A 12476-nucleotide genomic window follows, 5' to 3' on the forward strand; every position below is an offset into this window, starting at 1 on the left:
GAACTAATCTACAACCAAGAAAGAACACATTGCAGTTGTTTGGGGGCAATCATCAAGTTTCGGCCTTATTTATTTGGCAAACTATTCACAATTAAGATGGACCACCATTCTCTGTGTTGGTTAATGAACTTGAAAGTTGTCAGTTTGGTTGGTGAGATGGGCATCAGGCTTCAGGAGCATGATGTCACAGTGGTATACAAAACCAGACACAAACAAAAGGACACTGACTGCTTTCAGATAAACTCTGCTGTCTGTTGATGATTCAGATTCCCCAACTATCCCGAGCATTGACAGGTACAACACATTTGAGACACTCGATTTCCAGGCAGTAGCCACAAGTTGGACCCACATTAGCCACAGCCAATGTGGCCAGAACATGAAATGGTGCCACCGTCCTCTCACAAGTGTTTACTTCTAGATATCACAGCCCAGCTATTGCTAGCTAGTCACTCACTAGTTACTGATGTCTTTAGTTACATGCAGTTCAGTAGCAAGTTTTGTCCTTTCCTGATTGACGTCCATGATTTGGATTGCTCTGGATTGTTGTATATGCTTGAGGCTACCCTGCTATGCTCTGGACTTGGTTTGGTTATTCGATCACTACATGATCTCTGTTTTCATTTACCTTGAGAACTACCTGTTTTGTTCTGCGTGTCTCTACATTACCACCAGTGAGAGTTATAAATTGTGCTCTACCTATGCAGAATAGCACAGAGGTGTTGTGATGAGAACTTTTATCACCATGCAACTATTCCTGTGAGTCAAGGATACCAAGTTTATGAAGTTGTGAGAGCAGCAGCTGCAACAGAACTGCACAACAGCAAGCAAAGCACTGGGAATTCTGCCAGGAACAGCAGTTACAACTTCTGCACAACCAGCGTTGGCAACTTCAGTTTGGTTGCCTCTCTTTTCGCCATTCACTTGTTTTGATGAGGCAAATGAGATTAGGAGGTCGATTTATTTTGCTTTGTTCCTCACTGCAATATAAGTCAAATAGTGACTCTAAATGTCAGTGTATGCGCATACTGTCTGCTATTCATAAACTGTATGAAGTGGTGCAGAAGTTATACCCACTCCCAGATCATAGTAGTATGCTTTTTCTGGTATTTTTGGTTTGGTGACTGACTATTACAATCATCAGACTCACATCACTGCAGCTAGGCTCAATTTTAATCAATGTTTTAAGCGACATAAGCAATCGTAAGCAGCATGGGCTACTGACTTACAAAGCTTGGCATGCAAGTGTCATTTTTCCTGTCAACAGTGTGGTGCATCATAGGTGGACACCTTAATCCGGACATTATTACCTATCTCACATCTGACTGAGATATTATTGTGAAGGCGCTAGAGGCATCTGAACCCACCTTTAATGATGAGTTAAAAATTGCCAAACGTCTCAAAGTAGCTGCATCAGTGCAAATTGTGTTTAATAATTCCTCTTGGGTCGACGCTGGTAGTATTAGTTGCCATTGTGATTTACAGTGAAGTGAAGACTTCCAATCAATGTTGTCATCCAATTTATGGAGCACTCATTCATTAGTCCAGTAGTTAGAAACCCCCCATACTATCGTTGGTAGACATGGACAGATGGAGCGCTTTGTTCACCATCGGCATGTCCCAAAATGAGAGGATGTTCACACAATATTTTCCTCCCCACCACTATTAAAGCACCCCAAAAAGGTTTGTGCTGTCAAATCATGTTCAGATCCATCTCACAGCATCAGCAATGTCACTGCCCTTTCCATGACATCACCTGTTTTGTGTGCCACAAACTGCTGAAACTAGTGGATTTCCAGTTGGACACACACACAGCAGTGTCTCTGATTAATTAGGACACATACAGGTGCATTGGCTCCTCACAGTGGTAGTTCCCTGAGTGCAAAGTGGTGACACACAGTGTCAAATCATCGCCCAAGCTAAGTATAAAATGAAGCTCAGCAATTAACCTTGCTTGTAGTCAACGCTTGAAAAACGACTAACAGTTCTAAAATTACAATGAAATCCAGACCATTGGCTGCCTGCTTACTTGGCTGATGCTCTATACGACTGAGCCTTTGAGGACACAGAGGATAGTGTGACTGCAGGGACTTATCTCTGGCATGCTCCCCATGAGGCCCACATTTCCAGCTTACTGTCCACACACTGCATTTGTAGTGCCCCTGCCCACTATACTCATTACTCACAGCAGTTAATCTACGAATTCCCATCAGAGTTTGAGCAATGTGAGTGCATCTGCACTGAAGAAGATCATTGGCCGGGAAGCCTTATTTATATGAAAGTGAAATTTGTTCTTTTGGACATGTCCAAAAGAACAGATACCACTGGTGATCTTGCAGCTCTCGAAGAATGAAATTACAATGAAATCCAGACGATTAGCTCCTTACAAGACATTAAGTTGGAAATGTGGGTCTCACGGGGAGTGTGCCAGAGATGGGTCCCTGCAGTCGCTCTAACCTCTGTGTCCTTGATGGCTCAGTCAGTTACAGCATCTGCCATGTAAGCAGGAAATCTCAGGTTCAAGTCCCAGACGGAGCACACATTTTCAACTGTTCCTGTTGATATTTATCAATTCCTGTATGCATGTCCGAAAGAACAGATACCATCTTCACATAAATAAGGCTTACCGAACAATGATTTTCTTCAGTGCGGATGCACTCACATTGCTCAATCTCTTACAGGAATTGGTAGATTGACTGCTGTGAGTAATGAGTATAGTGGTCAGGGGCACTACAAATGTAGCTTGTGGACAGTAAGCTGGAAATGAGGGTCTTACAGGGGGTGTGCCAGAGATAAGTCCCTGCAGTTGCAGTATTCTCTGTGTCCTCGATGGCTCAGTTGGATAGAGCTTCTGCCATGTAAGCAGGAGATCCCGGGTTCAAATCCCAGTCAGGGCACACATCTTCAATTGTCCCCATTGATATTTATCAAGGCCTATAAACAGCTAATGGTCCGGATTTCATTGTAATTTCATTTTTAGAGAGATGCAATATCAAAAATGGTATCTGTACTTTGGACATGTTCGAATATACTAACAGTTTTGGTTTATGCCCATTTTGTGCTTTTTGGGTTTCAACTTCAGGACAAGGTTAATCTAGTTTCCACTGTATTTCCCTTCACAGAAATTGATACATTGTGTGTGTAATTTAAGGAGCTGTTTGAACCTACATTAGGGTGTGCAATAGGGTTCCAGGCCAACATAACTTTAAAACAATTGGCAGTGCCTAAGTTTTGTAGATCGTGTCCATTTTCTTTCACAATGTGTGAACAAATTCAAGCAGGACAAGATAGGTTGCGAAGTGTGATGGTTGCTATGTCCCCAGTATTCTCTAGCCAGCCAGTGGGCAACACCCATGGCCATAGTTAAGAACCCAATGGACCACTTCGCATTTGTCGTGATTTTAAGCCTGTTGTCAATCCTCAAGGAAATGTCAATTTGTATTCACTTCCTTAGCCAGAGAAATTGTTGGCTAAATTGGATGGGGCCATTATTTTTCAAAGATAGATCTTGCCAATGTCTACTTCCAATTGCCTGTAGATGGTCAGATGAAAACGTTTTTAGTGAGTAGTATTTATTTGGCATGTGTTATTATTAAAGGGTGCCATTTGGGGTTGCAAGTGCTCCTCCAATATTTCAGAGATATCTTGATCAACTCATCCAATGTATCCCCAATTGCTTAATTATTTAGATGACTTGTTAGCTTCCAGGGCTATGTAGGATTGGCACGTGCAAAATCCGCAAATGTTAAAGCGTATCCAAGCTCAGGCTCAGTGTTTTCCCCTCAAGAAATACAGTTTCTTTCAGCTGAATGTCAAGTACTTGGGACATATATTAAGTATAGAATGGCTCACACTCACAGAGGATCAAGTGGATGCAATCACTAAGTTACCAGTTCATAAGAACTTCAAAGAACTACAGTCATTTATTGACAAATTAAATTATTATGCCAAGTGTACTCCAAGCAGCCCACATCTCCCATCTGCTCAATCAATTGTGTACAAAATGTGTTTAATTTATATGGTCAGAGGTGTGTCAGAAGGCTTTCATTCAGTATAAAAAGTGCTTTGGATCAGCCTCTTGTTTAGCAGCATTCTGTCTTGGCATGCATTTAATGGTTGCCACTGCTGCACCAAATTGTGGCATTGGTGTCGCACTGTGCCATAAATATGCCAATGACACAGAACAGCACACAGGAATTATTCGCAAATTGAAAAGGAATGTTGGCTATCATATTGGTGTATCATGTATCTTTCTTTGGTCTAAGTTTCACCTGATCACTGACCACAAGCCCCTTATTTCACTCTTCAGCCTCCATTCAAAACTTCCCAGTAAGACTGTGCAGTGGCTGCAATGGTACATATTGTTTGTAACTGTACGTAAGAGATCCATGGGCCCATCATGCAGCACTCCAACACTGACACACTTTCCGAATTTGTTCTAAGGTGCCCTGTGTTTTGCCTTAGACACAAATGGTCTTCAGTTCACTGCACCAGAGTTTCAGAAACACCTTGATGAATTTTTGATTATATTGCTTGAAGAAGCAGCAAAAATGGCCTATGATCTCCTTCTCAGGGTATTATTCACTGCACATTGGAGTTAGCTGGAGCACTTGACTAAGGATATTGACCCATATGGTGCACCTATTTTTCCTAATGGCACAGGTTTAATGTCACTGAAGGGATCAATTTCTTGGCAGCAGATGATGCCAAATGTCAGGTAATAGTTCCTCCCATGCTCCACTCCCATATACTGAAGCTCCTCCACACTACACACTGGTGAATGTACAGAATGAAGACAATAATGTGGTGTAGTGTGTTGGCCGGGCATTGATGTCACCGTCGAACACACCATCTGGAAATGCCATGCCTGTACCCACAACCACTCAGCCCAAACAGCGTTTCATCCCTTGGTAATGCCTTGACCAATTCTGGCCAAGAGTGCAAACTGATATCGCCATGCCATTCTAAGGAGCAATGTGGTTACTAGTTGTCAATGCCCTCTCTATCTTTTCATATATTGCACAAATGTCTAAAAGTACTACAGCAGCTACTATCCGCACCCTGTCCATGATATTCACAATAAATTGGGTCCCTTCCATCCTGATTTCTAACAGCAATCTTCAGTTCACTGCACCAGAGTTTCAGAATTTTTCTTGGCACAATGGCACTGATCTACCCTGTTCCATCCTATCTCAGAAGCTGAATGGATGATTGGAAAATTCAAGACACATATGCAAAAACTGCTGGTGACAGCCAGCTCTAGGGAAACACTCACAGTTTCTTCACCACCTACTGGTTCACCTCTGTGAATGGATGTAGCCCAGCCAAAATTTTTCTTTGGCGCAGATCGTACACCCTGATTGACCTGCTGCACCTGACTCAGCAGACCCATCACTTACACACACACAGTCATATCTGGGCTCATACTTTCAGCCAGAACCTCCATTGGGCTCAATGTTTTGTTATCAAGACCTAACACTGTACACCAAACTGACAGTGTACAAAGCTGTAGTCGTTTCCACCCTGCTATATGGTTGTGAAACCTGGACGTTATATTGCTGTGATCTGAAGAAACTAGAACGCTTCAACCAACAGAATCTAAGATATATCATGAACCTGAAATGGGATGACTTCATATCCAACACAGCTGTTCTGGAGAAAGCAAAAATGTATAACATGGAAGCTCTTATCATTGGGCGTCTACTCAGATGGGTCGGACATGTCCAGCAGATGAAAAATGACAGACTTCCACGCCAAATGCTGTACAGCGAAGTGAGCACAGGTAAAGGGTCACGAGGTGCCCCTCTCATAAGTTATAAGGATTAGCACAAGAAAAATCTGAAAAACTTGAACATCAATCTGAGTAACTGGTCCAGAATAGCAGAAGCTCAAAGTTGCTGGCACTCATTTACCTCAAATGTTCTTCAAAACTTTGAGCTGGAATGTCGAAGAATGGAGAATGACAAATGCCGGAGATGTAAACTCCTCAAGGCTCAGCCACATCCTCCACCTTCCATCAGCTGTAATGTCTGTGGCCACCTGTTCCATGCTAGGATTGGATTGCTAAGCCATCAACGACACTTCCACACCTGAACCATGACAAAGGAAATCTCAGGAGAGAAATGAAAACTCGGATACGAGTATCAGCCGACGACGTTGTCATCAGTAACAGGTAGAGGCAAATGCTTGAGATTGAGGCTGGCCAGGAGCAGCTGGTCTGGCACTGTAATCAGATCCATCCACAATGTAATGTACCACCCCACCTCATTTCTCCTCCACTGCTGACTGGACGTGCCATCCACCACCTCTCCAGGGACAAGCCAGTCCACCAGCCTGCCTTTTACCACAACAATATCCGCCCTCATGTTAGGCATCAATAGTAAGTTGATAAAGACCACTAACAGGAGTCAATGGAGGTCAAAACGCTCCCATGCTGCTTCTGGCTCCCACCCCTGCCACTGGTGAGCCCTTCGATTCACCATAGATGGATGATGATCATTACTGGCCTTTGGTGCCCACGGAGACCAACCTGTTGGTCCCTTCTCTGCCACATCAATGCCCACTTGCCTACAGGCTGGTCCAAGGTGAACTCTGGACTCTTGTGATCAGTAGAAGTCTTTGGAGGAAATTCCTGCAGCTCTCTCCCACCTTACTTGGTGAAGTTGCCACATGCCAAACCACTCTCAGCTGCACATACTGATTAAAGAGGGAGGGGTTTAGTATCCAGTAGTGATTCTGATTCCCCACCTAGCCCAAGTATTTATAGGGAGAGCATGTTAGAGGTACTAGGGCTCCAGGTGACAGCTGTGGCTTGTGCATGCATGGGGCGGTCACTGCCCAAAGTATGTGAGGTGGCATCACCCTCTGACGAGTGTTCACTGCTGAATATCACAGCCCGTCTATTAATAGGCAGTCTCTCACTAGTCACTAAAGCCTTTCATTATGGGCCACTGAATTGCAGAGTTTTCGTCTTGCCTGACTTGTGTTTGTGATTTGGATTGCATTTTGGGTTGTTGTAAATGCTTAAAATGGCATAGATAGGCTTTGAACTTTACCTCCAGAACCACCTGTTTCATTTCACCAATCTCTACATCATCACCAGTGTGAATTGTCACAAACTTTGTCTTACCTGCTCAGAGAAGGGTAGAAGAGAATCACTTAGCATAACGCAGGAGTGTTGAAATCTCAGTTATGATCACGTTAAATGGCATTGCTGTTGGACAAAGAGAAGATTCAGCACCACTGAAAGCCATAGAGGCCTCCAAGGAGGAGGAACCAACCAAAGGAGAATGTCAAATAGTAAATAGACTATTGCATAAGAGGAACTGTGATCCAGTGGGGTGGAAACGATTGCTGGTCATAGCACATAATCTACTGTCAACTATCCTGAAGTATTTTCATGATACTGCAATATCTGGTCAGCTAGTGTTTGTGAAGACTCTAAACATAATCAATTGCAGGCATTACTGGCCATGTCTCAACTGATCTGTTAGAGACTATGTGAGCCATTGTAAGGGATGCCAATAGCAAAGCACATACTGCAGTTATCTCTGTGGCATGTGCTATCAATCTCACGTGCATAAGCACCATCCCATCGAATTGGAATCAGCATCTTGGGGAGGTTCACTACTTGCCCCTTATGCTGTCACCAAAACTGAGCCAACTTCCAAAGCTCCAGAAATTGCAAAGTTTCTTGTAGAAGACATAATTTTGAAGCATGAGCACCCTGTGTAATGATCGCTGATTGTGGAAAAGTTCTCCAGTCAAGACTAGTATCATAGATAATTCCACATTGCGACATTCCCTACAGCATAATTATCTTCAAGCCACAGGTGAATGGCTTCATAGCACACTTTAATAAGACATTGACGGTTATGGTTTTGACATATGATGGTGTTGAACAAAGAGACTGGGATACAATACTGCCTGTTGTGACATTTGAATACAACACAGCAAAGCAAAACACTACAAGCTTTACACCATTCTTTCTACCCCTTGGTCGTGGGACCAAAATGACCATGGATACACTGTTCTGATTTCAAGCAGATGATACTCCCCCCATGAACCATGGACCTTGCCGTTGGTGGGGAGGCTTGCATGCCTCAGCGATACAGATAGCCGTACTGTAGGTGCAACCACAATGGAGGGGTATCTGTTGAGAGGCCAGACAAATGTGTGGTTCCTGAAGAGGGGCAGCAGCCTTTTCAGTAGTTGCAGGGGCAACAGTCTGGATGATTGACTGATCTGGCCTTGTAACAATAACCAAAACAGCCTTGCTGTGCTGGTACTACGAACGGCTGAAAGCAAGGGGAAACTACGGCTGTAATCTTTCCCGAGGGCATGCAGCTTTACTGTATGATTAAATGATGATGGCGTCCTCTTGGGTAAAATATTCAGGAGGTAAAATAGTCCCCCATTCGGATCTCCGGGCGGGGACTAGTCAAGAGGATGTCGTTATCAGGAGAAAGAAAACTGGCGTCCTACGGATCGGAGCGTGGGATGTCAGATACCTTAATCGGGCAGGTAGGTTAGAAAATTTAAAAAGGGAAATGGATAGGTTAAAGTTAGATATAGTGGGAATTAGTGACATTCGGTGGCAGGAGGAACAAGACTTTTGGTCAGGTGACTACAGGGTTATAAACACAAAATCAAATAGGGGTAATGCAGGAGTAGGTATAATAATGAATAGGAAAATAGGAATGCGAGTAAGCTACTACAAACAGCATAGTGAACACATTATTGTGGCCAAGATAGATACGAAGCCCACACCTACTATGGTAGTACAAGTTTATATGCCAACTAGCTCTGCAGATGACGAAGAAATTGAAGAGATGTATGATCAAATAAAAGAAATTATTCAGATACTGAAGGGTGACGAAAATTTAATAGTCATGGGTGACTGGAATTCGGTAGTAGGAAAAGGGAGAGAAGGAAACGTAGTAGGTGAATATGGACTGGGGCAATGAAATGAAAGAGGAAGCCGCCTGGTAGAATTTTGCACAGAGCACAACTTAATCATAGCTAACACTTGGTTCAAGAACCATAAAAGAAGGCTGTATACATGGAAGAAGCCTGGAGATACTGACATGTTTAAGATAGATTATATAATGGTAAGACAGAGATTTAGGAACCAGGTTTTAAATTGTAAGACATTTCCAGGGGCGGATGTGGACTCTGACCACAATCTATTGGTTATGACCTGTAGATTAAAACTAAAGAAACTGCAAGAAGGTGGGAATTTAAGGAGATGGGACCTGGATAAACGAAAGGAACCAGAGGTTGTACAGAGTTTCAGGGAGAGCATAAGGGAGCAATTGACAGGAATGGGGGAAAGAAATACGGTAGAAGAAGAATGGGTAGCTTTGAGGGATGAAGTAGTGAAGGCAGCAGAGGATCAAGTAGGTAAAAAGATGAAGGCTAGTAGAAATCCTTGGGTAACAGAAGAAATATTGAATTTAATTAATGAAAGGATAAAATACACAAATGCAGTAAATGAAGCAGGCAAAAAGGAATACAGTCGTCTCAAAAATGAGATCGACAGGAAGTGCAAAATTGCTAAGCAGGGATGGCTAGTGGACAAATGTAAGGCTGTAGAGGCTTATCTCACTAGGGGTAAGATAGATACTGCCTACAGGAAAATTAAAGAGACCTTTGGAGATAAGAGAACCACTTGTATGAACATCAAGAGCTCAGATGGAAACCCAGTTCTAAGCAAAGAAGGGAAAGCAGAAAGGTGGAAGGAGTATATAGAGGGTCTATACAAGGCGATGTACTTGAGGACAATTTTATGGAAATGGAAGAGGACGTAGATGAAGATGAAATGGGAGATATGATACTGCGTGAAGAGTTTGACAGAGCACTGAAAGACCTGAGTCGAAACAAGGCCCTGGGAGTAGACAACATTCCATTGGAACTACTGACGGCCTTGGGAGAGCCAGTCGTGACAAAACTCTACCATCTGGTGAGCAAGATGTATGAGTCAGGTGAAATACCCTCAGACTTCAAGAAGAATATAAGAATTCCAATCCCAAAGAAAGCACATGTTGACAGATGTGAAAATTACCAAACTATCAGTTTAATAAGTCACAGCTGCAAAATACTAACACGAATTCTTTACAGATGAATGGAAAAACTAGTAGAAGCCGACCTCGGGGAAGATCAGTTTGGATTCCGTAGAAATGTTGGAACACGTGAGGCAATACTGTCCCTACAACTTATCTTAGAAGCTAGATTAAGGAAGGGCAAACCTACGTTTCTAGCATTTGTAGACTTAGAGAAAGCTTTTGACAATGTTGATTGGAATACTCTCTTTCAAATTCTGAAGGTAGCAGGGGTAAAATACAGGGAGCGGAATGCTATTTACAATTTGTACAGAAACCAGATGGCAGTTATAAGAGTCGAGGGACATGAAAGGGAAGCAGTGGTTGGGAAGGGAGTGAGACAGGGTTGTAGTCTCTCCCCGATGTTATTCAATCTGTATATTGAGCAAGCAGTGAAGGAAACAAAAGAAAAATTCGGAGTAGGTATTAAAATTCATGGAGGAGAAATAAAAATTTTGAGGTTCGCCGATGACATTGTAATTTTGTCAGATACAGCAAAGGACTTGGAAGAGCAGTTGAACGTAATGGATAGTGTCTTGAAAGGAGGATATAAGATGAACATCAACAAAAGCAAAACAAGGATAATGGAATGTAGTCGAATAAAGTCGGGTGGTGCGGAGGGAATTAGATTAGGAAATGAGACACTTAAAGTAGTAAACGAGTTTTCCTATTTGGGGAGCAAAATAACTGATGATGGTCGAAGTAGAGAGGATATAAAATGTAGACTGGCAATGGCAAGGAAAGCATTTCTGAAATAGAGAAATTTGTTAACATCGAGTATAGATTTAAGTGTCAGGAAGTTGTTTCTGAAAGTATTTGTTTGGAGTGTAGCCATGTATGGAAGTGAAACATGGACGATAACTAGTTTGGACAAGAAGAGAATAGAAGCTTTCGAAATGTGGAGCTACAGAAGAATGCTGAAGATTAAATGGGTAGATCACATAACTAATGAGGAAGTATTGAATAGGATTGGGGAGAAGAGAAGTTTGTGGCACAACTTGACCAGAAGAAGGGATCAGTTGGTAGGAGATGTTCTGAGGCATCAAGGGATCACCAATTTAGTATTAGAGGGCAGCATGGAGGGTAAAAATCGTAGAGGGAGACCAAGAGATGACTACACTAAGCAGATTCAGAAAGATGTAGGTTGCAGTAGATACTGGGAGATGAAGAAGCTTGCACAAGATAGAGCAGCATGGAGAGCTGCATCAAACCAGTCTCAGGACTGAAGACCACAACAATAACAACGATACTTAGGATGACTACACGAAACATCTCATCACCAGGACTGATGAAGTAAGGCAGCTGGCTTGTATATGGACTCAGGACAATCATGAGAAAGAGAAAGTGCTCTATAATGCCAAACACCAGTCAGAAAGATACAGCCAATAAAATTTAATAAGATTTTTATGACTGTGCAGAAAGTGGGAATATCAGAATAGTTACTAAAATGCTTCCGTGGGCCATATTGTTTCCTTCATCTCTTCTTGAACATCATATATGAAGTCGAGGATTATGACCCTCTATCAGGATAACAGAAGTGCAGAGACATTATCCACAGCCTCCTTATGAAGCCCTACTAAGATCCAGAGATACAGATTGATGATGGGATGTTCAAGGAAACTGAAGACTCACTCAACGATCATGAAGCTTTGACTGGAGGGGCTACGCTGGTGCCCATTGTAGTGAAGAGGATGTAACAACATGACCAGAATGCAAGGACCTGACAGTGCCACTATATGGAGAACCAATGAAAAGATCAGTACCCAAGGTGCTTCAGTTGGCTCCAGTGGTAATATGGAAGCAGCAGGTCACTGGTTCTCCAGGAGAGGGAATGTTGTTGTGAACTGTGGTGCAAGCAGTGTGGGGTGGTATTAGCAATACTAACTGATGTGCTGCGGGTCTGCAGTTCTGATCTAACTATGAGTGACTATTTGTTATTTAGTATTTATCAGGTATGGAAGGTTCTTGAAATACAGTATGTTTGTGTACTCTGGAGTATTTGATGTATTTAGAAATCCAATATTGTGGAATGTTTGTATAAATAGCTGCACGCTTTGTACAGGATGTCAGTTCTGTTCTGGCTGTACAATGGTGTTTGTTATGACCATGCTTTCATGGATGAGTGTTGTATTTCATTAGTGACCATACTTTTGGATTTAGACTTTATTTTGGTTATGACGTGACACTGTTAAATATGAGTGCAGCGCACTGGTTGTCATTCTAAGTTGTTGATTGAATACAGTTCATGTTGTCAAGCAGCACCCTGCACAGAGATGGGTCATTACGTATGAGAATCAGATATGACATAATGGGCCAGGATTTTGTCTTCAGCCATCCAAGACAATGCATCACCCAGGGCACTGCTGCCACTGAGACCAC

At 42.6% G+C, this 12476-nt stretch overlaps 1 protein-coding gene and 1 non-coding gene across 2 annotated transcripts in view; one reads left to right on the forward strand and one right to left on the reverse strand.

Moving 5' to 3' along the window:
• LOC126284139 (D-altritol 5-dehydrogenase-like) overlaps nt 1-12476 on the reverse strand; it is a 190268-nt gene that overhangs the window by 62409 nt on the left and 115383 nt on the right. The window lies entirely within an intron of this gene.
• Nucleotides 2820-2894, forward strand: Trnat-ugu (transfer RNA threonine (anticodon UGU)). The gene has a single exon. It is a non-coding gene; the product is annotated as a tRNA-Thr (tRNA).

The sequence above is a fragment of the Schistocerca gregaria genome, chromosome 8 (assembly GCF_023897955.1).
Source record: "Schistocerca gregaria isolate iqSchGreg1 chromosome 8, iqSchGreg1.2, whole genome shotgun sequence".
NCBI lineage: Eukaryota > Metazoa > Arthropoda > Insecta > Orthoptera > Acrididae > Schistocerca > Schistocerca gregaria.